The 25,708-nt window shown below is 39.0% G+C and overlaps 1 protein-coding gene across 5 annotated transcripts in view; it reads right to left on the minus strand.

The window, feature by feature from the left end:
• The window catches only part of RNF19A (ring finger protein 19A, RBR E3 ubiquitin protein ligase), a 58,341-nt gene that overhangs the window by 23,631 nt on the left and 9,002 nt on the right, over positions 1-25,708 (minus strand). Inside the window, exon 1 of one of the 5 annotated variants that reach the window (XM_074577531.1) lies at positions 7,273-7,368. The exons of the other annotated variants lie outside the window; for them this stretch is intronic. The gene's annotated coding sequence lies outside the window, so the exon portion shown is untranslated. Of the gene's footprint in view, positions 1-7,272; positions 7,369-25,708 lie in introns of those variants that run through there. 5 annotated transcript variants of the gene reach the window in all.

Raw genomic sequence — 25,708 nt, forward strand, 5'->3', positions numbered from 1 at the left:
ATGTCTACAAGTGCAAGAATAACCTTGAAAGCATTATTATAACTACATACTTACTAATATTTGTATGCACAGATGCTACCGGGACAGTGGAACATGCCATCCTCCCCAAGCCACACACAACATGAACGGGAATCAAAGCACTCATTTCAGGCAATAAGGTAGTGTTTTTTTTTTTTTTTTTTTTTAAATATATAAAAAAGTGGGAAGTAAACACAGTAACACAGCCAAGCCTATGACTACAATCCTTCCCCTCCTCCCTTTCTCTGGAGAGGAAAGAATGCGTATTACAGCATTTTTGCCAGTTCCAACAGATGTAGAAAATCAAGAAATAGCAGCTCTGGTGATGAACCAGTTTACTTTTTTTTTTTTAAATAAACAAAGATTCTCCGTGCTCTAAAGAAAGAGACCAGTATGTCCTATAGTTCTCTTTGCGTAATGGGATCTGATAAGCAGTCTCTCAGAAATAGCAGATTGCTCTTCTAAAGAAAATGGTTAAGCTTTGACAGGATTTTTGAATAGAGAAGTTGCCAGTTATTTCAGACAATCATCAATTATGGTCTCTAGATTTAAATGCATAAAGCTAGTTTTAAAAGCCATACTCTTCCTTATATAGTGATTTTGGATTGCCATTTTAGTGACATTCAAAGATGACTTTGCTGAAGTGAAAAGATTCAGCAGATCATTTATTACAGGAAAAAATGAAGACAAATGTTACAAAGCTAATAACGATCAGAGCTGTATAAAATCATAAAAGCCTTACTAGCGCAATCTGGAGCACTGGCCAGTTCTCATATTGCCCAACCCAACACTGCATCTGTATGTTTTTGCTGACAAAGAGAAGGAAAAAATATCTTATTCTGTACAGCCAGAGAACACAACGTCTGTATTATTCCAGTAACAATGAATTCACATGAAGGAGATATGCTGTGTGAAAAATGAAGCTCTGAAATCAGAAGACTAGAAATGAGCTGAGACACACAATTATGGTAATAATAACAAACAATCTGATTTTGAGAGGCAACATTCATTGCAAGTCCTGCACCACTCTCACCAACCAGTATAAACTCTGTCAACATACAGAAGAAACTAGTATGGGCGACAGTGAAGGGACAGAAAAACCACACGCAGAGCATAACTCCTGAAAATGTGAGTTCACCACTGTCCTCAACATTTCCTCAAAAGCACTTACCGACCATGTTTCTGGCTTCCCGCCATACCTAAAGCCCTACCACAAACCCAAATTCCAGCCGTGCTTTGCATTCTGCTCGTGCCACAGACTACCACAAAACACCGGTTACCACAGCACAAACACACCTTGTCATCTGAAGATTTCCAAAAGCACAAATGACATTTACAAATGTAATTCACGTAAAGCTCAGTACTTAACTGCTATCTATTCCTTCAGTAATCCTTCCTAAACTGTTTGCTGGGGAAACTTAACTAACACGCAGTGAAGTTCCTTCTACAATTCTTTTCGACCGTGCTGCTTTAAGTAAATGCTATCACTGACCATATAATGGAGGGTGAGAGAAAGGAAATAGGAATAATCTTGCAAAGGGAGAAGTTTTCAACTCAGAGATGACTGGAGTGAAAAATATCTTTGCTTCTCTCATCTTACCAATTTCAAAACTTTTAGGAAACACACTAGGGCAGCTGAGTGGAACTCTTGATTTTGCAGGAAAAGAGCAATATGAAAGTTACAAGAGTTGCTTCTACTAGTAGTAAGTCTTTTTCAGTGAAAATTACTTGATCATTTAGTTAATTAGGCTCTCATTTCTTTATGCTTACAATAGACTACTGATAGCTGCAGGAGTCATTATTTCAAAAATAGGACTCCCAAATCCACAACCAAGCAAAGACAAGTTTTTCAAAATCTTTAGAAATCTGCCATGTCAAGTCTCAAACTTTACACATCATCTTTAAACAACAGAAGAACAGCTTCAGTGAAATAATTTCATTTTTTTAATTTATGCAAATTCAAAAGACTGGGAGTTGAGTTGCCAACAAGTACCATACCAAGCATTCAGTCACTAATTTCACACTGGAGCTTGCAGCAGGCTCAGTGAAGGCACTGACAAGACCTGGGACATGCCCGTATCGGCAAAGAACTGATAAGGAAAACAGAGTAGGGCCCTTATCCCTAAATTGTAAGGAACTTAAACCCTCTGGGAGGAGCCAGCTTGACACAGAAGGCCATTAGACCAATGCTGAATGGGAAACCAGGGATCTTCCAGGAGCAAAAGGACTTGCTTTAACATACAGGAGTGTCTATAATGCAGAGTCAGTTTACTTCAGGAAAGTCTTCAATAATTAGGATTAGTTTAGAGATGCTATGTAATGCCTTGTAAAAATTAAACAAAAGACTAGATAGCACAAGCAGACAAAAGGTAAGAGCAATTCCCTCATCACATGCAAGCCTTTCTTTTCAGCTGTTTATCTGCTACTTCAACTGGGATGTTCACTAAAGCAAGACCAAGACTGCTATTTATTTGTAAAGCATCTTTCAACAAACATGAAAGTAAAACACTATGGTTTCTCTAATCAACTTTATGTCCAGATTATTACTCCATATTCTAAATAATTTTATTAAAAAAACCCTGATATTCACAGAGACTATTATATAAGAACACACCTGTGAGGCAGATACTTTAACTCTTAAAAATCTACATACAGCACTATTACCATGGCCAAGTTTAAGGACAAATAAAGTGCAATCAGAATTAAGTGCTGTGTCAATTATCTGGAAATACTATTTTCACTTACAGAACAAAGAAATATTGTTTGTAAAACAATGAAGCAAACAGACAAACTATGAACCTGCTTGGGCTCAAAGCCTGAGACAGTCAGACTGACCACGCATCAAAATCTAAAGACTGACAGTATTTAAAATACACAGAAGCCTGCAGAGTACACACTGCAGAAATGCCAAAAGTTAACTGATATACAACGTTCTGTTTTAAAATTCACAACAGAATGTAGCACATGACAAACCAACCCTGACAGCTAGAAAAATCTTTAACAGCTTATTAAAAAAAGAAAAAAAAAAAAGAGTTATGCTTCTTCCTTAGAAATGTATGTGCAATACATCCTGTGTCATGTGTCCATGACAGCTGGTATTAGGAAAGGAAGTCTCGCAAGCTGCTCAGCTCATTCTGAAAGTCTCTGAACAACTGACTGACAACTCCAGCAAAGCTGTTCCTCCTGCAGATAACACCTGTCAAGAAGGGAGTGCACTTACAAAGTGCCTCCCCTCAGCCTGGTTAGGTTTTGGTTTTTTTTCAATCACCATCCTTTCAAATGCTAAAGAAACATGCCATAATCAAAACTGCTTAGAAGAGAAACATCTTTTCCTTTATGATTGAAATGTTTAGTAAAAGACTTCATGAGCGCTTTCATAAGGAAGGTTGGCCATGGTAAAATGGAGCTCCTCTTAAGGGCCCACATTGTACTCTTGCTAACAAATGGCAAACAGGCAAGAATTCCTTAAATTCTAAAAAGTTAATTTTCCAAACCAGCACCACTAAATCTAAGTATATTGAGTGTAACAGTTTACCAAAGCTAAGAACTCAGTGGAGAGATGCTTTCTATTCATGAATCTCCAGGCCTACATCTGCTGCAAATGAGACTAACGGGATCAATTTTCCCTTATCTAACTGAGCAGAGCAGTCTTAGTTCAACCACGCTCTTGCTCACTGTGTCAAAAGCTTATCCTCTATGCACTGTACTGCAAGCAAATGTACACCAGACTCAGCCAACAGAAACCAAAGTCTTGGAAACACTAAGGGGGGGGGGAAGGAAGGAAAAACAAAGCATCATCAGAACATTTAACTATTTTAATCCTTTAATCATCAAAATCCTCACGCCAGTACAATTTTTTTTCTTGCATACGTGACGGGAATGTATACTCTTTGTGCAAAAATGGGGATGAATTTTCACTTCTGAATATTGTGGAGGTATTTATTTATATATATACATCAAAGTAATGTTCTAAAACATCTGACTAGATGGTCATCTGGAAAGCAGAAGAAACACTAAGGGATTAAAAACTGCACAAGCTGCCTATGCACAAAAGTGTTAATACAGTTAGAGTAAAACTTTCATTTAAACTAAGCACTCTTTCTGACCACCAGCTGAAAATTAGCCTGTACGAACGGATCATTCACAGATTGACAAATGACTGTTTAACCTGCCCGAGATAAGAATTCCCATAAACCTAAAATATTTCCCATCCCTAAAGTAAAATATACTGTAAATTCTGCCTTTAAAAATCCTTATCATCTTGCACCTCTCCTATGAGGACAGGCTGAGAGAGCTGGGGTTGTTCAGCCTGGAGAAGAGAAGGCTCCAGGGAGACCTTATAGCAGCCTTCCAGTACCTGAAGGGGGCTTCCAGGAAAGCTGGGGAGGGGCTGTTTGCAAGGGCATGTAGCGATAGGACGAGGGGCAATGGTTTTAAACTAGAGCAGGGTGGGTTTAGGTTAGACATTAGGAAGAAGTTCTTTACAATGAGGGTGGTGAGACACTGGAACAGGTTGCCCAGAGAGGTGGTGAAGGCCCCATCCCTGGAGACATTCGAGGCCAGGCTGGATGAGGCTCTGAGCAACCTGATCTAGTTGAAGATGTCCCTGCTTACTGCAGGGGGGTTGGACTAGATGACCTTTAAAGGTCCCTTCCAAGCCAACACATTCTGTGACTCTATGATCTCTAAGAGCAGTCAATATAAAAAGAGCTAAGGAACTTAATTCTGAATTTTGTTTTCTGAGAGTGCTTATACAGTATGAACAGATGCAGATACTTCATCAATGCAGTCTTAACAAAAGCATAAGTGAAACAAAGGAAATTATCTGGCAACAGCAAAATAATCCCAAAGAAAAATTTCATTTTTTTTAAATTTAGCTCTACATTTCAGTTGAAAGCAAGTATTCCCCCCACTTCTGGTTTTACTCTTTTTAAAAAAACTACTGCTGAATGACACCTCAGAATTTCCTGCTGCTGCTTTTTATTATAAACTTTACATTGCAAAATAATCAGAGTAAATACATACACCAGTAAAATAATATCAGAAAATTTTGTTTCCTGCAGTGTCACCAATCCTGCAAGTGGAAAACATTCCAACACTCCTGAATGCTGAGATCATTCCTACAGAAGAACTGCTCCAAAATGAAAATAACCAAGACTCACAAATTTCCAGAATACACAGATGTAACTTCAAGTCTGTAATTTTACCCAATCAAACAGTAATGGCTACATACCGAATTCCAACGAGCTTTGCTTTCAAGCAGGCTTTAAAGTTTGCCCTACTATAAAAATAAACCAAATAATACGTACCAAGATAAAAGGTGGGACAAGTATTGTAGTAGAGGGATATGAAACTAAGAGCAGGAGTTCCAGAGAGAGCACACAGACAGAGCGTAGAAACAGGAGCTTGAGGGGGATATAACAAATCTCAGTTCCTATTGATTTTAAAATTCAGCAAGAGCCAGGGGGTTGTCTTGCACTGAGGAAAGATATTATTGACCAGCTGACTGGCAGCATTTTCCATCTCTTTTTTTCCTCTGGTGTAACTAACCTCTATTTTCAGGGCAGGGGAGGGAAAAAACACCCAAACCAAAACAACAACAAAAATGCATACTCATCTAGCTTTGCCTCAAGATAAGAAGTGCTGGAAACCATTAATGGATTACTTTTTAATCCTCTGGTGTTATTTTACCAGTTTTATTAACCAAACTGATACACAGATATACTTTGGATAAAACTTATAAAGCAAACTGACTAAAGCAACTAAAAGAGAGGAAGTTAATAAGAGTTTTGAATTCTTACAGTGAGATCAAGTTAGACTGTGTTACCTTACCACGGAATGGGATAAGAACTTGGTCACAGTTTCTGGAATCCACTGCGACAACTCACAGCAACTTACTAAGCCACTATAAAATGACAGTATCTCAGCCCTTGAGAGCTGAGTAGCTACTGTGCACGGGTCTCGTTTGATCGAAGTCTCTTCATAGAGAAACTAATGATTTTGGTAGATAAAATTCAATATAAAACTTTCAGAAAAACTCGGGTGACCGAGTGAATAATCCAAGCCAGTCTATTCCAGCAGCAGCAAGACGAGGATAGAGCAAGGGAACTATGACAGGGTTTTCTGAATTCTGTTATGGCTGATGCTGTAACTGCTGAAACTGCCCTTGGGTCAGGCACAAAGTTACACCAGCGTAACTAACCACTCCTGTTTGCTCAAAAAACAAGATTAGTGCAAAACCTAGTATAAGGTGTCCAATTCTACTGCTGCCTGGCCTATGAATTTATTCTGCCAGTATGTTAACTGAAAAAATCCTGCATGGATGTATGTCAAATCACCAACTCCATTTTTGTTTAATGATAGCTCTAGTTAAATTGGTGCAATTTCAAATACAGATCAAGACCAAAAAAAAAAAAAAGGATGAAAAACTGAGAGAAAGAGACAAAAACAAAGACAGGGAAAGGTCTAGCCAGGGAAACAAAAATACTCCATCCTGCCAGGAACACTGCCTCTAGCTTCCAGACAGGAAACGCTCACTCCCTCCAGAAAAACCATTGGCGTCAGGAAATGGCAGCAGTACCACAAAACTTATCTCACAGCTGAACCTAATGTAGAACGAAAGGAGAACATTAGAAAAGGAAGGTAAAGACAAACTGACTTGCCACCAAACACACAGATCTTTGCTTACAAATACATGAGGTGAAAAGTTCAATCCTACTGATGTTTCTCTGAGGGAAAGAATTAGCGGAAAGGATTCTTCCAGTACCACTGAAAATAAATAAATAAATAAAAAATGGCTGAAAAGACAGCCCATTCGGTATAGACAGGGCAAGAGAAGTGGAATGATCTAGCAGCCTTTACAGACAGACTCCACTGGCATTATAACTAGCGTAAATACTAGTTAAAAGGCATAAAGCAAGAAAAAGCTGAATACTTGTCATTAAAAGTACAACCCATGCTGTACCTATGCTGGAAATACAACATATGCCAACAGGAGGAGTTATTCTACCGGCAGAGTTATTCTACCTACAACAACATCATATACTATGCCAAAAAATATGCTATGTCAGCACACAGCAGGATTTAGGCAGGCTGATGCGAGTTTTTTTTCCAAACATTTTTCACTGACAGCGATGCAGTGTAACAGTAGCACAGACCAAGGACTAGGCAGAGTTTCTCTATGCAAAAAACCTGTATTTCAAACTGCTAGAAAAGTTAGTGCAAGAACACCGACTCATGGCTTTCAAGACTTACTCTTGTGAAACTTTCTTCGTCCTCATTGCCTCGTTAATGACATCCAAGCAAGAAGCAACACGGGGAGTTTGTGAATCTGTGCATCAGCCAGTAGCCCTACAGTCCTGCACATCAGGCAATATAACTCCAGGTCACACGGTGCTGATGAAACCTTGGCAATGCTGTGACATTCTGGATTGTCAGAATGTTTCACAACAAACAAAAAAAAATACTGAAAGGTTTCCTGCTGTGCTTAATAGGTTTAACAGCAGAATACAAGAGTCAGGCAAAAATGCACGGGACCTACAGTGATTTTCCCCTGCCAGCTGAGGAGTGCTGCAGCAGTGCTTAGTGACACACTCGGGGAGCAACTGCTGGAAAGGAGAAAAATAAGTGCGGGTCAAGATGTATTTGCACTGTTTCATTTACTCCACGGCTTTTAAATTAGCAAGTGACACCTCCATTGCCAGGCCGCACAACACAGGGAGTATTGCTGAAATACAAATCCCCTTTTCCCCCGCTAACGCTTTCCCCCTCCACTCCTCCCCCCCCATTTACACATGCAAACTCACATATTCTAACACATCTTTAAATACACTTTGTTGGATGTTATTTTTTTCCTCCACACAACATCTTAAAAGCTCTTTATACACAATTATGGAAACATCATTAGTTAAGCCCCTTTGTGCGACAGACTGTGACACATCATCCATTTCAAACAATTACAGGCACAAAAGAAAAAAATGAAGCAAAAATGCAATTCCTAGAAAAGCTACTGTGCTTATTTTCTCCATTATTTAGAACAGCTAAACACTTTCTAATTATAGTCTCTAAACAAACCTGTGTTATTTCAGGTTCTGAGGTAAAAACGTACTTCGTGGTTTTTAAATAGTAACACTAGTATATGCCTTCAACTATACCCTTTTTAGTAGAACTTTTAAAAAACTCCAACACCTTAAGTCAGATTTAAAAGCTTCCTAGACCACAGAAACAGTGAATTAGTACAGAAGACACTGCCTCAGGCCAAGAGTACTTGTTAGGCTAAACCTGAGACACAGTCTTCAAATGTCAGGATGACTTCTTCCTTTAAAAAGCAGAGTAAATAATTTGTAAACACTACAAAAGCTTCTTATTTTTTAAATCAGCTGCAGTCCTCCAGCTTCACTTTGAATCCTGTCACAGTGACACCCACAGTTCTGCTCTGATGGCCTTAAATATAGCTCTCCTGAGCTGTTTGCATCCAGAAAAATCTTAGATGAAGGAAGTATCTTAAATTGAATCTAACACACAGGCTTTCATATTTATTTCCAAGTCAAAGACATTTGTTTAATTAGCAATAACAAAAGTCAATCCTCTGTAAAATAAAATACCACTTTCTCTGTCAGATCATGAATTCACACAGTGACTTTAAGTCCCTGCTTTCTTTCTACTTGCAAGTTAACCATTATGAATTTCAAATTGCAGTAGATGATTACTGATTTCTTTTCCTTTTGCTTAACTAAACCTAGCGTAAACACTGGAAAAAAATTCCTTGAGCAATACGTGTAGTTTGCTTCTGAAAAATACCTTCTCTTAGAACACTAGCAAAGAACTGTTAACTGTAATCCCAGTTTAAAGAGCCAAAAGCAATCTCCTGCAAGCCAGAAGCACAAATATTTACAAAATAATCTGAAATGTCTGTAACAAACAAACAGGACAATACATAGTTTGTCAAGTACATTTTCTACCCACAGAAATTATACACTGAGTGGCAGGCTGCAAACACCACTCACAATGATCCCCATTGCCCCCCTCCACCCTGCTCCAAACTCTGAATTCCAGCATGCCGTTATCCGCACCAACCGGAGCGATTGAACGTGCGCAATGCAAAACCTCACCCCAACGTTGCTGACGTCAAAGTTTTCTTGCCAACACATGCTTTGGAAGTAGTTACATAGCACAATGGAGAAACTTAATGTAACTCAGAGGTTAGATTCCTGAATCGGAAAACAAATGCAGAAGAGCAGGAAGAGAGGGAGGGCAAATTAAATTTTTCAGTCCAAGACTACGGCTGTATCAGGCACAGTCTCCCCGTGTGACTGGCTCGTTTTCCAGGCTTCAGGTGAATTCTCTGTATCAGCCAGAGCCAGGAAGAAAACAAAGCAGCGGTGGGGAGAGCCGAAGAGGTCAGCTAGAGCAAGCAGGCAGAGGGACAGCCTGCTGCCCTGCCTGTGTGCTCCCGGCCGGGCAGAGTGGCTTGGCAGGGAAGCAGCACAAACCCTCAGCACACCTTGTCCCTTCGGGCCAGGCAGCCTGACCCAGACAGAGTAAGGGCAGACTGCAGTGCATTTGTCTTTTTTTCCATCTTCAAAAACAAAACAGATGCCTCGAGTAAGAAACAGTCATTTGAATTATTCTAAAAGCAGAAACTGGAGCCAAAGCTAACAGTTTGTATACTCTGCAGATCACTTAAGACTAAGGGATTCCTGAAACCGCCTGCAGTCCATGATGGTGGCAGAATACCTCACACTGGCTATCTGGGAACGAAAAATAACACTAAAAAGATCTCAAAAAATTAACTCAAAAGCCTCCTCCATTCACTCAGCTTTTTACAGCTACAGGGACCACCTCTGCTCCAACCCAACACCAATAACATTCTGAATTTTTACTCAGAAAGGTAGCATTCACTCTCAGCAAGCCACACACAGACATGAAGGCACGTTCACGAGCATGACAGCTCATATCCTCAAACTCAATCCTGTATGCAAAAGGACACTCGCAGTCACCTCACTGCACAAGGACCTTGTGAGCTGTCTTTATGCCTTACTCTCAGCTACCCCCATACATTTGTAATAAAAGGCTCCTCACTTCTACCAGAGCTTCTGCCTGACATATAGCGAGCACCACGTGAAAGAGAAGAACCCTCACAGAGGACAGCAGTAGCTGAAACAGATTTAAAACATGGATTTTACAAACCTGCACACGAACATTCAAGGATAATGACATTTAGCTTCTGCAGCTACTGACAACATCATTCTGTTCTTGAATGAAAATCAGCTCCTGAGAGAAAAATGAGCATTTGACAGAGAAACCAGACAAACCAGAGATGATGTTGACATTTGAACGAAAACCTAACCCAAAGAACTTCAAGTTTCATACTCACAAAGGTCCATGTCTGCCTCTAGATAACCTGGTGACACTATCAAACATTACCTGGAGTTAACTGAGTTTACTAAGAGATCCTGTTCCAACTCAGTGGACTGTGATCTGGACAATCCCAGCAAGATCAATACAAAAATACCTGGACACGATGCCAGCTGCTCTCTGGGAAGTCCAGCTACCACAGCTTCCTCCCCCTCAGCTGTAGGGATCACTACACAGGTATAAACCCTAGGCTCTAGTCTCAACCCAGACCTTTCCGCTGGCTATTCAAACAAATTCAAAAAATGCAGTATGTTTTCTCAGGGGGGAGAGGGGGAGGAAACAGCCAGGGTAAACAAACACCAAAACTATTTAAGGTTTCAAGAATGGAGTATTATCACCAGCTCCATTCTTCAGGCAGCACAGAACTGCCTACAGCAAAGGTGAAACACATCTGTGAGAGAGATTAGTTTTTTCCCCAAGTCTGCTTTATAATACAGGGCAAAACTTCTACAGAATGAAAAAATAGCCTTGTTGACTGTTCTGTATGTGATTTGAAATGTACTTCTCTACCCTTATTACGTTGCAATACGCGTGTGGTTTCCTTGCTACAGCTAGCATGAGACAAATGAATCATACGCTGTAACAGTGCCAAAACAGGGAATAAAACAGGCCCGATCAGTGTTATTAAGGAATGAAAGTCCCCTGCAAAAACCTCAGCTGCACATCTGTTTCCAGTGTGGGATCAACTTTTTCAATGATTTTGAAGTTTAACAACTTTACCCAAAAAAGAAGGCATATAAAGTGTCAAAAAAGTTCTAGGAGTTTAGAATTGAGACATTCTAATCAGATCATTTTAACATAGAGAAGTTGTGAAAATGGGAATTTGTACGATTTGATAGTTATTTAGAAACTTCAAGTCTGTGATTCAAAACAGTAGATACTGACACAATTTACAAAAACTGTAACTGAAAAATTATTCAAATTAATTCTGAAGTTCTTTTAGCTGCTCTTTCCTTCATTTTTCCTCAAGTCTTTCTCCTGCACCTATCTTTTAAGTAGGATCACCATTATCAATAAAAGTATTCATGACAATTCCCTTTCTGTCCTTATTGATCCTTCTGATTTGCAATCCCACTGTCAAGCGTCCATCTTCAAATCATTCTACCAATTGAAAGCTATCAAATATTGGACTGAAAGAACATAAACGATTCCTCACTCTTTTAAAGTTGTGTTCAACTACAGAAGTGCTCTGCTGCAAACTTTTAGCCAGCATTATTAAAGAATCCTCCTTGGAAGAACAAAACTGTTGTCACCCAGCAAAAGAAAATCATCACGTTGTAGCTATCACAGTTGTATAACCAAGAGCTGTGCAATGGAATGTAAGGAAGCAGAACGGCCTAGGCACACTAAAGGATTCTAACATCAAAACAGGTAGGGAATATGAATAATAAATGCAAATAAATTAGAAAAACAATCTGTCAAGTCAACTCGCATGTTACAACACTATGTCCAAAAAGGAATTGTTCCGTGTCGCATCACAAGGCTGTCATTATTTACTTACACTAGCAGGCTTTAACTCAAACTGAAGTGTATGCTGAGTGCAGCCCTTTTAAATAACTGCTGGTCAGGCTGACATTGTTCCATACTAGGAAGATAACAGCCACATTCAAGAAGATACTGCTTTGTTTAAATTTTGATATAGAGTAGTTTATATCCGCCCGCACTTCCCCTTTAGAGAGGTTACAGCAGCTTCAGCTACATTTGTGGCTTTTCAATGGAACAGGAAAGAGTTTGTGTCCGAAACAACTAGCAAGTTATTAAAACTTAACAGCTTTCCCTGTCTGGGTACAATCCCTCTCCTTTCTATTTAATGCCCTCCAAATGTCCAGCTACAGAGTAACCTCTGGAACCACAAACCTAGAGAGCACTGTGCTGCTGAGACAGAAGCGGGGAGAGGAAACAAGAGAGACAGAAGAAATATGAAATGGGTGGAGCAAAAGATAAGCTACCAGAGAAGTCAGAACTCTCTCCAACCGGCACATTGATGCAATATTGATTATTCACTAATTTCACCTCACCATTAACACTGTGGCACACAAATTACTGAGAGGAGGGAAAGAAGGGGAAGATGGGACACAAATTGTTCCCAGGACCATAAGAAAAACAAAAGTAATCATTTTTTAGAAGTTGCCCTTCTTTCATTAGGTACTCTCTTAGCCTGGTGTAAAATAATTGTGTAAGTGACATCATCTACTCCCTCCTTAAGTTTGGCTGGATAACAAAGGAGGAAATTAATATACAAGGATCACGCCTGTGTTTCAGTATTTGTGACAACTAGGGCTCCTACTTTAACTTTCTATTGCAATAAGGACACCTTTTCTAATCCTTTTACATTTGTCTAGAGTATCAAGATACACCAAGAAAGCAGAGACCAAGTCTTTCTCTAGCAACCAGGACAATAAAATTTTTGTATTAAGAAGATTTTTTTCATGTAGAATCAAGTATTTCCCACTATGGGAACTATAACTATACCACATAAAAGTCCAATACAGCCATGCCACACCTGGCAGGAATTGCACAGCAATAGTAACTCATGGCAATAGTAATGACATCACATGTGCTAATGTGGTTACAGGAGACACAATTCTTATCCTCCTTCTGCCTCCCAGAAAGCCCTTGCCCCAAAAATATGTTATCTGCATCTGACATACATTAACAAATACTCTATGGAAAATACAGGCACACAAAACTACACTAAGAACTGCTTGGAACATTGCACAAATGAGTGCTCAAAAGTTAAGGATATCAGAATGCAAGCTGTCCACACAAAATAAATTCAGCATCCCCGTCCATCCACTGGATTGTGTAGGTGACGCACTGGAAGGCGATTAAAATGCTGGTTCAATCTCAGCATGTATGATGGCTGGATGCGAGTATTTGATCCTTGCCACCACTTTCAGGGACATTGGGACATCCCTTCCCCTGTCCACAACAGAGATCCAACCATCAGGGTGCTATAGGCTCACGTGTAATTTAAGTGGGGCCAGTTGCTTCCCACCCGAGGAGCTGGCTGCTTACTACAGGGACAAGCACGAGGTACGTGAACTCTAGCAAGAGAAGATGGAAGAACTGCTGCTGTTTGGATGCCACTCGGTGCTCTAGCAACCACTTCTAGGTCTTGGGGAGAAGGGCACCAAGCCAGATGGAAGTATCCTATAGGCTGGATCTCGTATCTGAAATTCCTGGTGGTTCACACAGACATACTGATTTTTCTGGAGCGGACCTCATTCCATGGATGGCTATTTCTCATTTCCCTATTAAATGAGACCCCATACCTTATGTATTATACATTTTTTGCTTTACAACAACATTATAAAACACTGAATTCACAAATACCACACAAATCTATAAGCCATTTTTCCCAGACTAATGGCAGACTAATGGCTTCAAAAACATTAACAAATCAATCTTCAGAATACTCCTGTGAAATCTTCACAGTAATTCTACAATGGAAGATTATTTTTCAAAACAGACGCCAAGGCTAAAACTGCCATGTGAAATACGATTAAGATGTTGCAAGCTGCCGAAGTTGTAAGGCTGTTTTGGGTCAGTATAGACCTGTATAGATTCAAAACTCATGCTCAGCACTGACAGCAGCAGCTACCTGCAGCTCAACATCCACACATCTAAAGATGGGCATACAGGAAAACACCTAACTACTCCATAAGGCCCTTGCCCAAAAACACATAAACATTCTACAATTCACACTACCAAGACTCCTCATTCTAGTATTTCCCATCCTAAGTTTATATCCCAGCACTCTCCAAAAAATGTAGCTGTTCTCTATAATGATTTAAATATCAACAATATTTTTTCCTGTGCTTAGGGCATGAAAAAGTTGTCTTCTACAAATTTTATACAATTTTGTAGTGTGCAGACACCAAATGAGAGGACTTTGCTAGCATTAGCTAGAGTTAGTTTCTTTTTGAGCCTTCTATTCCCATAATAGATTTGATGAATATAGGCTAACGGGTTTCTAAAGAGGAAAACAAACCTAGAAGAATACCTTCCCTCAAGGAGACTACAGTCTGCTGCAGTGCTTTTTGAACTAGATCTCAGGGGAGGAAGACAAGAAACTGCAATAAATCCACGCTCCTGTAACAACTCACATGGGGTGACAGCTTAGAGGGCTATCTAGGGCTAAGTTTCATTTAGCCTTCCCATCCCTCCCTCCCCAGGAACCAAACCCACATGACACTGTGCTGGCCCAGATGTTGGCCAATACTTAGCAGGGGTTAAGGATCATGCCTGTGAACAGTCCCCTCTTTCCTTCTATCATTTTCTTTTGCAGATGCTCAAGTTTGAGAGCTACAAAAATACATGTATGGCAGGAGGGGAACAATAATGGAAAAGCTGAGGAAAGCTATCAGATCAAATCTCTCTTCTTTTTATGAAAAAGTTTTAAAGCAGCTGTTGCAGTAGTTTCAGCCTTCACCACCCTCAATTCCTGTATCCCAGCATGCAGCCTTTTCTTCCTACTCTTCCTCGAGGCATACACTTCACCCTCCTCTGTTATCTCCTTCCACCAGCTTTTCCTATACCTCCTCTGAACTGGAGGTAGGCATCTCCACTTTATCTCAAGCCTCTCAACCCATCAGAGAGCCAAAAGCAGGGGAAGTATTTCCCCATTTTCACTTGAGTCTCTCATTACTGACTTGATGCCTGGCAGCTGGGCAACAACATTTAAGTATCTCACCAATAGCTACAAGGACTGAAAAAAGTCTGGTTGTATGTGAAATATTCAGGAATTTAGGTGCCACACCAACCAGTCTTTAAAGAAAATGCTCAAAACAATTTTCTAAAACATTGCCATTCTTTGCACATTTTCACAGGGACAGAATAAAAACTGAGCAAGGCTTCTCTTGAAGGAAAAAAAGAGACAACCACCTCTGGTTGTCACTACAGCTTCCTCAAAGCAGTTGCAACAGATTATATGTTTAAACAACAAGAAACCTTTCCTTTGTGTTTTCATAAACAGTATTTGGTGAGGAACAAAACATAAGTGTTTCAGACCAACAACATTTTGAATTAAAAATAATAAACCCATGAATGCTTGATTTCATAATGTGAAGTATTAAACAATCTTATTTACAGAAGATACACTAAGTTCCAAGCATTGTATACACATACACCCATACACTCCCTAAAAAGATGAATTCTTTGTTGCTTACTTGATGATAGCGGCCCCAGTCAAAATGAATAGCTAACAGGACCATTTCAACTACATCATATATTTAGCATATGTGTGTGTTTTTCCATATATGGTGTAAATTCTAAAAACAAAGCACGGAGAGAAAGGATGCATTGCTCTTATTTTACAGATAGGAGCTGGAGGCAGACAGATACTATACGACTTGCCAAACTCACACAGACAATGCACAGAACAGAGGAGAACGTTTCTTATCTCACAGTCATCCTGGGATTGCATGAACTGTCAGCCTGCTACATCTGGGCTACTAAGCATTAAGCCACAATAACTTCACAACTTGCACTCATTTGCCTGTACTCTAACATAAATAGCACACCAGTCCAGTCTCTCATCACCATGGCTATCCTTCAAAGCATTTATAAATCCCACTACCATTTGGAGTAGAAATAAAGCATGTTTTTTTCCTCTATCACAGTATTCCCGTAGTCTCTCTCAAATATCCATAGACTATGTCAGTACAAAACGATTATGTTTCTCCCCTTTATTCACTGCTCATTTTGCACTAGAGTATCCTCCATATGACAGACATCACTGAAGAAAAAGCCCTTAAATTTTAGTTTGCTCAGCAAAATACAGTCTGTAATGGTAGCCTGGAGGTATTTAACACCATTCAAGAGTATGCTTTTCTCATCCTTGAAGGACCCACATATCTAGAAGGAAAGACAAGTACTTGATAAAGAAAAAAAAAAAAAGGACAAACACAATCACAAAGAACTCAATGACGCTTCCAGTACTAACTTCATTAACTGTAACAGAAAGGCTGATACTTTTAGATGAAATTTTCTATAGTTAAACACCTAGTAAAACTTAATCTACACATAGAAAAGCTCACTATAAAAAGAATTTAAATGAAGGCCTTGCTTTTGCTTCTCCAAAGTCTTCCTTAACTGAGAAAACAAACACGTACAAGACCAAGCCTACTATCACTCATACAAACTCTGAAATACAAGTTCAAAAAGGATTTAAAGACTAGACTACTGTAATCCCAAATTTAATTAAAAAGCTATTTAAGCAATTACTTTATTTGATTACGTTTTGTAAAAGAAACTGCAAACTTCCAACTGTCTCCTCATTCATAAATTTGTGAATTACGGCATGAACTACATACATCAGCATTAAAAAAAATACACCGTTGGAAGTGCTTTCTTTTTCCAGGCATTTGCTTGAAAGGAACAGGTTTTAGCTTTTATGCAAGACATACCCTTTCAATATACCTTTAATATATATCGTATAAAGACCAATCTATACGTAACTAAAACATCATGAATTTTATAAGAGTGTATTAAAGTGTTACAATTTTAATACATTTCAAAATATCAGTAACCATGAAAAAACCACACTGTCATTTGAATAATCATCGACATTCCTAACTACCCTCAAAGTTCACCAGAATGTAAGAACAGTTCCACTGGATTCCACAAGTACAGGATCCTGTGTCCAGAGCATGTAAGACTCCATGGTGCAGAGAGGGTGAAAGAAATCTGCCACTGGGTCCACGTCCTAAACGTGAATTCTTAACTTGTCAGACTGCTTTCAAATCCAAAAAAGTAAGTTTATCTCCCTGCCAGTATATTCTAGCACTTTGTATATTGCCATCCATAGAAATATCAAATCTCTTCCCTCTCAATGCTGTGAATCCCCAAGAAAGTCTATGGTAATAAGCTCAACAGCCTAACAAAACACAGCTCAAAAATATCACTCCTTTAAAATCAGTATTTAATTTGCTACTAATCTCACTGATTATCTCCTTGTTCTCACGTTATGATATGAGAACAGAAGTTTAACTTATCTTCATCTGCCTCGTATCAGAGGAGAATTGCCATCGAGAGATACAAAGCCTTGGAGCATCGGGGTTAGCCAGGGAAGCAAGTGCATGACCAGGGACTGACAGAGGGAAGTACTGTATAAATCTCTGCATCATTTACAGTTACACACAGTCACTTTAATACAGTAAATTACATATTTTCTAGATTTACAAACAGTTGAAGCATACTTATTTCTGCTTTTGTCAGTGCATTAGCAGAAAAACAGGAAATGAATCAGACTGAAACAATAAACCTTGAGAAGAAACACCATGAAATTTTTTGGTCTTACATAAGATTCATTCTTTTTTAAAGTGACAGGAACTTCAACAGACAAACTGATTAAAAAAAAAATCACGACTTTAATAGATAGTAGAGTAACTGTGGATTGTTCAGAAAAGGAAAACAAATTTGGGTGTTTTTCTTTATTATAACATATCACAGGTCTCTTCCATAGTCTTTCGGATGCATCACATTTTCAGCTGGCTACTGAAAAAATGGAATTTAAGCGATCCATATATAAGTGCACTGACTGATGGAACACCAGCCAAGACAGCAAAAGACGGGAAGGCTGCCAAATAAGCATTAGAGCCAAATTACAGTGAACCCTTCATTTTCTTTCCAGCTTTGCCACACGACTGGCTTTATTTCGAACAACTCCGGGCCTCCGTTTTACAGATACACTGTTGATAGTGGAATGGAAATGCAGTAAGACTTCCTTCAAAGAAAATGAAAAAATAAGATACAATGACAGCAACAACAAAAAATTAACCTCAAGTTCTGAAATAACCTTCTCGTGCAACTGCAAAATCCTGTCATCCTTGAGCACCGTTTCCTCCGGACCATGCCATCTCTTATTTAAGAGGAATAAAAAAATAACCACATAAAAAAAAAGAAGATAGAGAAACCAACTATTCAGGAGAATGTCTTTCCACAAAAAATTAAAATGACAGTAAAAAACCAAATTATTTTGACTAAGGATGTCACAGGACATTAAGACAGTTGTCTAATGCATATACAGAAGAACAAAACCAGGCTATAACCCCAACTAGATACTGTAGTAATCACTTGAATTTCAACTTTGGACTAAAATATAAAATATTTTTACCCCATAATCAAAATTAGTCTACAGGGAAAAAAACAAATAGAAATGCATCCTGACCAGGTACAGTTTTTGTCTTAAAAATAAATTTTACAGCAAACTGACAGCACATTTTTTTCTCATTTGTGAAGCATTATTAAACTTGTGATAAGATCCCCTTGGAGCATGCTGAATGCGTTTCAGCTGACACTGGTATCTGTTTCAGTGATTTAATCCCAGGCTGCAAAGTTCTCACCGGCCACCTGCAGGGGTCAGAAATGAACATGCCTCCCTAACCCAATGGTAACTTCCGTACAAATCCAAGACTGAGCTGCAGAAGGGACTCGATTTGGTTTGGTTTTGTTTTAAAGGTAAAGGGGAAGTTTGACCTCCTGCCAGTCGTGATTATCTGATACGAAAACAACAAAAAAAAGGACACAGGAGTATTCTGGTACAGTTTGTATTACTCAGATTTCTTAGATACCTGACCAGGTACACACAGTTAAACCAGGTACCACACTTTGACTCAGAGGTGAATTCCCTTTGTTTTCCTTTACAGCACAGGGTGAAGTAACTCCCTACTATTTCCATATTCCCCTCTGATTACACAGAATCATAGAACAGTTAGAGTTGGAAGGGACCTTAAAGATCATCTAGTTCCAACTCCCCTGCCATGGGCAGGGACACTTCCCACTAGACCAGGCTGCTCAAAGCCCCATCCAGCCTGGCCTTGAACACCTCCAGGGATGGGCATCCACAACTTCTCTGGGCAACCCGGGCCAGTGTCTCATCACCCTCACAGTAAACAATTTCTTCTTAATATCTAATCCAAATCTCCCCTCTTCCAGTTTGACGCCATTACTCCTCATCCTATCACTAGATGCCTTTGTAAGAAGTCCCTCTCCAGCTTTCTTGCAGGCCCCCTTCAGATACTGGAAGGCCACTATAAGGTCTCCCTGGAGCCTTCTCTTCTCCAGGCTGAACAACACCAACTCTCTCAGCCTGTCCTCAGAGGAGAGGTGCTCCAGCCCTCTGATCATTTTCGTGGCCCTCCTCTGGACTCATTTCAACAGGTCCATGTCCTTCTTGTGTTGGGGGCCCCAGAGCACAGTATTCCAGTTGGGGTCTCACCAGAGCAGAGGGGCAGAATCCCCTCCCTCGACCTGCTGGCCACACTTCTTTTGATGCGGCCCAGGATGCAGTTGGCTTCCTGGACTGTGATAAACCATTGTGGGCTCACGTTGAGCTTCTCATTCACCAACAACCCCAAGTCCCTGTCCTCAGGGCTGCTCTCGGTCCATTCTCCCCCCAGTCTGTACTTGTGCTTGGGATTGCCCTGACCCATGCACAGAACCTTACACTTGGACATTGAGCCATTACTGCAACTCTTCGAGTGCAACCATTCAGCCAGCTCCTTATCCACAAAGTGGTCCACCCATCACATCCATGTCTCTCCAATTTAGAGACAAGGATGTCATGTGGGACAGTGTCAAATTTAGATATAACATCTAAAATAGCCCACACTTTTTATCAAAATCGTTGAATTAAAGAAAAAGTTATGTAATATTGTAATAGCAACCTGATTATTCAAAAGAATTATTTTTACTCTAAATCTTAATTTTTCCTCACTATTTTAACAACTGGCAAGAGGGAAGTTTTTTAAGCTGATGCCTTGGATGTCAGATGCTCCAGTAATTCAAATCTGCCTTTTAAAGTGTTTTAGTATATAATTTTTGGTGAGGAATGCAAACTTCTTCATATCTAGAACAAGCTTGTTAGTAGTGTTAAACCAAACATATAACCCTGAAGCTAAAATTTTCTGGCCACATCAATATACATTAGAATTTCAGTTTTCTAACAAATACTTTCTTAAAAAAAAATCATTCCCAAAATACCAGATACAGGATGGAAAGCAATGTACTTTATTACAATGTAAGCATACTAACCCTATTCTAAATAATAAAGAAGCTTGTGAAGAAAACCTTCCTTAAAAAAAGAATTAAAGTAACTTTATTCTAATGAAACAAAGTACATTCTTGTCTAGCTGCAACAGGGTTGGGTTTTTTTCCCCAATAAATTAGCGATTTTGATGCTATAACATTTAATAATATGCCCTGATTAAAAGCAAGAGGAAGTCACACCTAGGGAGAGCATTTGGTATATAAAACACAGTCCTTGTATTCATATGTAATTCACACCTGGTCTGGCTTGTCAATAAGAGTAAAATATTTCACTAATCATGGACTTGGAAAATGTTTCTCTGAACCTACCAAAAAATGCTGTGAAGTATACCTGAACCAATATAAATCTTCGAAATGCTGGTATTTCCAGGAAGTTGCTGAAAGCATTGTATTACAGAGCATAATATTAAAATGAGCACACTTTAATAAAAAGTTTTGGTAACAGACCAAAGCAAACCAAGTTTTTGAAAATACTAAACATACACTTACACACACAACAAGAGCACACACGCTCGGCATCCTAAGAGGATGGGGAAAAGCCATCCTCACAGGTCAGATTTGCAGAAGAAATGAACTGCCAGTGAAATCTAAACAAGACAGAATTTCAGGAGCATTCAATATTGTAGTTATAATGAGAACAATGAAAACAAATGGGTGTCCAACACTTTTGAACATTTGATCTGTGTGTATATATAAGCTTATTTGAAGATCAGATATCTGCAGGCATCCTAATTAAGCAGCCTTTGCCAGTAAAAACTATTATATTTTAATTATATTCCTTAAGTAATGTCCTGGTTAAGCAGAGCATGAGAACAGATACTATCTAGTCTATTTTTGGGATTCTCTAGGTAAGCAGTCATTGAAGAAGAAAAGACACTGCCCTGCAGCATCACTGCAGAAAAATTTAGCTGTATTGCCTCTTCTCATCCAGGGAGTTCATCTGCAAGGGGAACTTTTCTTTTTACATCACCGTAATAGTGATATGCAACGGATGAGAATAAATCCAGTAAATCTTTTCCAACACTAATTCACAGAATTGTAGAATCATTTAGGTTGGAAAAAACCCTTAAGATCATCGAGTCCAGCTATTAGCCTAACATTACCAAGTCCACCACTAAACTATGTTCCTTATGTAACCTAATTCAAGGTATCCTACACTAATAATTCTTTTTCTACAGAAGACCCAAGATGAAAGTCTCCGTAGATTTATACACATGGATAAGAAAATGTAACAAGGCAAGGTATGTTTGTTTTTTATCCATTTGAGAAAGGAAAGTGAAGTTATTTCACTTTTGAAGGAAGTTCTTTGAAGTCAGGAGCTTCACTGTTTATTTGGAGCCATTTATTTCCTCCTACAATTCCAAAGAAAACAGTTACACAAATACATTAGAGGAAGCAGGTGTATAATTTCATTGACAAGCTATTTAAGATTCTTAAAAAGGAACTTTATGTCAGCACAGTGATCCTTCAAACATTTCCCTAAGTTACTTGCTGGAAGACACACTTTAATATTTATCTTACTACTCTACAAAAGGAAAGCAACCATAGTGTATTATTCCACAGTACTAGCAAGCACTGCTCTACGGCCCTAAGCACAAAATTAAATATCACAGTGCCAGGAAAATAGCAACGTCACTTCAAATTGTAAATATATGAAGAAAACATCACTAGAATTAAATGGTAATATGCCAAGGGACATGACAGTTAAAGAAAAAAAAGAAACTTTGAGCTAGACTGCAGAATTCCATAAGATACTATGCCATTTGTTTTCATTGTGCCCTCAGTTTTAGTTCAAATTTACTTATTTTATAAATCATTTATCACTTCAGGTACAATAATACCGGGAGTTGTTTAAGACTAATTAAGCTATATATATAACTAAAAATCTATTTCTGCAGGGGAAAAAAAATACACTTACAAAATTTTATTAATGTGCAATTAGGCAGCTTGCAGGTTTTTTTTATATTTTAACAAAATTTCCTACAACAACGCACAAAGCAACTTGATGCCAAAAGAAACATGGCAGATAAGTTCTACAGGGATGTAGATAGATACAAAGTTATTTTAAAATTATGAATACTAAAGGGAATGTAATCCAATATCCAGAGCAAGAGGCTCTCGTACAGAGGGGCTCTGCTCAGTAAGCTTCACTATGTAGTTTGAGAGTCCTACAGATGAAGGTCCCGCTGAACTAGCTTAAAAGGTTTACATTAGTACAAGTAATTGTCCATGCTGTTTCTGTTGCGAGCTAACCTACCCTGCAGCAGAAATGCCACCTTGCCCTCTCCAGAGCAAGGTCAGATGTTCAGTTTAAACTGCCTATAAGATAGTTTTAAACTGCATCTCCAGATCTGAATGGAAGCAAGGGCATTCATTTAATTATATTGATGGCTATAGGTTAGCAAATTCCAAGAGGAGGACATTAATAAATAGGAGGTGATAACAGCTTTAACATTTTAAACCACTGCTAAGTGAACAATGTCCTTACAATAGCAGCTAAGCTTCCAAAGTAGCCTGGTACACTATTCTGTGGGACAAATTCCCAAAAGGCAATCATCTACCAGACCTTACTCTACAGTCCAGATACGAGCAGTGCATAAAAGAGTACTAAAGTCCTACAGAAGGCAGCATCAGGCTTAAAGCAACCATGGATATAGCACCTCATAGTTAAACAACAGATGTTATGGGGGAGGAGAATGTAAGCAGACAGTCAGATTAAGTCAAATTGGAAAAATATAAGCGTGCTATTGAAAACAGAAACCAAAGTAATAAGAAGTTAAATGCATTGTGACTCACCTCATTTTTACAGTTTAGTAAGTCATTTATTTCAGGAGACAATGATTTATCGTTAAAAGAAAGCCTAGTAACACTATTATTGCCTAACGCTTCCCATTATGACATCCTATATCAAATCTGCGTAGAATCTTCTCAAGCAAACTGGGCTGAAAAGTTACATACTAAAATCTTCTTCAGGGCTTTTATTTCAACCAAACTACTTAAGCCAGTAACAAATAAAAAAAAAAACAAATCCCAGAAAACCACAACACTTTAATGAAGAAAATTATCTTATAAAAGAAAATAAATGTAAAACTTGCAGTATTCTCTCTGGAAAGATTCAGCACTTTGAGGCTGGAATTCTGATCTGTGTATCTACGATGTACATGTTATTGGCCTTTCAGCAATATGAATATAGCCATGCTTGCAAGTTTTGGGGAATGGGAGAATAATACATGATTTTCAGCAAAGAGCATATATTTTATCTGCTAAAATCTCTCCCAAACTCGATCCAGCCTGGAATCGAACAGGATCTCCCTTTCTCTTCCAGATACACAATATGCTGGGTCAAAGTACCAGAAAATAAAGCTAGGAAACTGCCTTATCATTTCCAAGATCCCACTACTAAGTAATAGCAATGTAGAAGATACTCTAACCAAATGTGGAGGGGGCAGGATTAAACTCATGGAGAGAAGGGGCTTGAGTGGCAACGGTAGAAGAAAACAGAACGGATACAGTCCTAACTTGCCTAGACATGGTCCTGGAACAACCTGACCTATGAGCAGCCCTGCTTTGAGCAGGGGTGGACTCCATGCCCTCTGAAAGTCTCTTTCAACCCAAACCATGCTGTAGTGCTAACAACAGTGGAAGTGGTGGCTGTCAGAAGGGTGACTGAAGTCTGCACCAAAACAGCAACTGGACAGCTGAACATAGACTCCATCAGAGAGTGCCAGAGAGAAAAATCTAAGAAAAAACAGGGACTAGCAGAGTAAGGAGGCCAACAGGAGTTGTTCAGGAAAGTAATCTGGGGACTCTAGGCACAAGTAATAGAGACAATCTATCTCATGAGAAACGCAGTGAGGCAGGAGAACTGACTGGCTGGCCACAAACACTAGAGGAAAACGAGCTAACAAGCACAGGGCAAGGACAACAAAGAGACCCTACAAAAGAGCAGCTGAGCTGGGAAGAGAAAGAGGGAGCATCTCCAAACCACGGAGAGAAAGACAAAGACATCAGATTAGGTATTGAAAAGGGTATGAATTTAGATTGGCTAAGATATCTGCCTAACAAAAATCATGACTGACTAAACGTGAATAGGAGGATTTGGATAAAACACTGCTAACTATGCAGAAAGTGAAAGGTACACTGCTGATGACAAATACAAAAGCAGCAAAAGCAGCTTGTACTGTCAAAGCATGCCTTCCTCTAGAGCTCATCCTCCACAGTCCAAAGACATCCACAAAACCCTCTGCATAAGCACATGGATCATACTGTCTAGGGTTGATCCCTGTAAAGCATGACAGAGTATTATTAGATACCACTAGCTCAAATAGCAGCGGCCTGCCTGGTGAGTAGCTTCCAGACTTGCTGATATGATTGCAATTATTATTTTTAACAGCTAGGAAACAGCAGACAAACTACATTAGAAATAACTTAATCCAGTAAACAAAATTAAGCCCTGGAGTTTGGAAATGAGTGCTGAAATACGTTATGATGGTTTAATTGCACGGCTTTTATCCCTTTCCCCATAATGGAGTCTTTGCCAGGTTTTCACTTATCAGGTCAGTACTCAGTATTTTGTTTGTTCTTATTCATTGTTACCTGTAACTTAAAAAAAAAAAAGAATACTGCATATAATGCTACATCGAAAGCAAGAATTGATTTTATCATAGGTCATTGCAGAGCACTGATATGTTAGAATAATATTGCTGAAATAGTCAAATACTATATTCAACCCACTGAAGTAGCATGGTTATTATCCCTATTAACAGCTACAATGTTAAAGCATATGATTAAGGATGGATTTATTTACCAACCTCAGGAGCCTGATCTGAGATACCCAAGAAGTTAATTTCTTTCAGGCTATTATTACACAGCAGATTATATGTTCAAAGATAACTGCAGTACCAACTGCATACACATACACCAAACCTCCGCCCCCCCAACAAAGAAATACCACTGATAATACACAGCCAGGATTCAGATACTTTCATCAGGCAGGAAGAAAATATTTTCAGTCTTCTGCTTTATTTGCATTATATCTCCAAACTTATTCAAAGGGAACAATTACCCCCAAAACTAGATTTATTGCTGGCCCAAGCTAGACAGACTCCCCAGTGGACAGGGCAAATGTATTCTCATGAATGCTTCTCTGGGGAACAAAAACAAACCAAAAAACCAGAGCTGTATAATTAAGGACTATAACTTAATAAAGGTAGGCACAAAA

Source organism: Larus michahellis, chromosome 2 (assembly GCF_964199755.1).
Source record: "Larus michahellis chromosome 2, bLarMic1.1, whole genome shotgun sequence".
Lineage (NCBI taxonomy): Eukaryota > Metazoa > Chordata > Aves > Charadriiformes > Laridae > Larus > Larus michahellis.